The sequence below is a fragment of the Nuphar pumila genome, chromosome 4 (assembly GCF_984573655.1).
Source record: "Nuphar pumila chromosome 4, dmNupPumi1.hap1.1, whole genome shotgun sequence".
Classification (NCBI taxonomy): Eukaryota; Viridiplantae; Streptophyta; class Magnoliopsida; order Nymphaeales; family Nymphaeaceae; genus Nuphar; species Nuphar pumila.
The window spans coordinates 33,004,171-33,006,421 of NC_143252.1; positions in this window are offsets into that span (position 1 = coordinate 33,004,171).

Sequence of the window (2,251 nt, forward strand, 5' to 3'; positions counted from 1 at the left end):
CGATGTATAAGAATGATTTTTTAAGGCTTGAAAATCAAAGGCTTAGGATTTTTGTAAAAATGCAAGCATAAAAAATTATTTTTTTTATCCGATTACAATGATCAATAGTAGATTCCAAGCAAATGGATCACGTCAAATGCATATGTAGGGTTAGATTTACAAAAAAACTTATGAAAATCTCAACTCATACTAGTTTACATATTTCAGATTCTTTTGATACAGGATAACTAAAATATATAAACCATTCAAATATGTAAATTGACATGCACTGAGATTTTCATAATTTATTTTTATTTTTTTCTAAAATTTTACCATACAAATGCGATCTAGATTGCATGGTTTTATAGAAAGAGACTCTTGGATCATCCGATTATGATGTATAATTAAGATCTTTTAAGGCTTACGGTTCAGAAATAATCAACATATTGACAGTGATAATTATTGTTGTTAATATATTAGAGATAATCAACGTATTGACGGTGATATTGTCGTCAATAAATTATAAATAATCAGGTTATTAATGATGAATGTTTGCATAAATCATTAAATGTCGCCTTAGTTGATGCAAAATTTATTTTCTTTGTGAAAATTCTGTTATAGCATGCACAATTTCGTTATAGTGCATGTAATTTTGTTATAGCATGCACAATTTCATTATAGCGATAGCATAAGCAATTTAGTTATAGCGTGCACAATTCTTAAAATGTTTTTTACAAAATTCATCAAGATTTTCGTATGTTGTCGACTTATAGCGATGCACAATTCTGTTATAGCGTGTGCAATTCTGTTTTAGTATCTATATAAGTGAACTGCATTATTATGCACATAAGAGATTTTTGCAAAGATTGTCACAATTTTAGTATTATATATGCGAAAATCATGAGAGAGTTTTGCAAGGATTGTTGAGAGTTTCACATCGTATCATGCAAAATTAGTGATTTTTGTGAAAACATTATGCATAATTCATTTTTAGTGATATTTGTCGAACAATACAAATATTTTTCATTTAAAATCACTCTTAGTTACTCAATGAAATAAATTATGTTGATTATTTATAATCTATTGACAACGATAATTATCATCATCAATATGCTAATTATTTGTAATTTATAGACAACTATGTTAGTTTAAAACCGACGATAAATATTGTCGGCTATATCATTTTAAGTTGATGATTTTTATATTCGGTTATATCCATTTTTTCAGTTTTGATACTAACATAGTCGACGATTAATTATCGTCGGTATAAACAATATAGTTGATGATTTTATCATCGGTTATATCTAATTTTTATTATTATTTTTGAAACCAACATAGCCGACGATAAAAATTGTTGGTGATTTTTCTTATACTGATGATAATTATCGTCGGCTATGTTAGTTTCAAAATAAAAAATGAATATAACTGATGATAAAAATCGTCAACTATATTTTTTATAGCGACGATAATTTATCGTCGGCTATGTTTGTTTCAAAATTAAAAAAATAAACATAACCGATGATAAGAATCATCGGCTATATCTATAATACCAATGATTAAGTATCGTCAGCTATGTTAGTTTAAAATTGACGATAATTATTGTCGTCTTGTAATTGGTGATGTCGTCGTAATTATAAAAGATTTTTAGCAACGATTAATTATCATTGTAATTTCAAACTCAACCATATTATCATCGACAATATCTTTTCGTGATCATCTTTCACGTCTTCCTCTTCATATTATTCACTGGATAAGAGTAACAATAAAATATCATTGACAATAGATGTTTTCACTCCAACGGTGTATGTCATCGGAATTAATTATTGGCACTGTTTTTTGTGTGGATTATGACCTGTGTTTTCTTGTAGTATCTTTAGTAACGCGACATGCTTAGAAGGTGATTTGATGGTATTTTCATCATTTAAGTTAGATGATTTTAGTCAAGATAAAGGCATGAAACTTCAATAGATGATCAATTGAATACATAAACAACGATGGTTAGCTGAGCTCATGTAACTCAGATGAGTGCCATTTATATTGATAAGATGTTTAAACAACCAAGTCTGTCCCAAAGGGGCTTGGCGTAATGGGATGGGACCTAGGCAGGTGTTCTAGGTTCAAATCTCATGAGTGTCACCTCTTGCGCAACCCTGACTTTTTTGGGGCAAGTAAGCCCGTGGACTCGTGGAGTTTTATGGTGTCAGTATGGTAGACAGCAAGTGCAGCTAGGTCTCTGGTCCTGAGGGTGGTTTTTCAAGTATAGATCTATGGA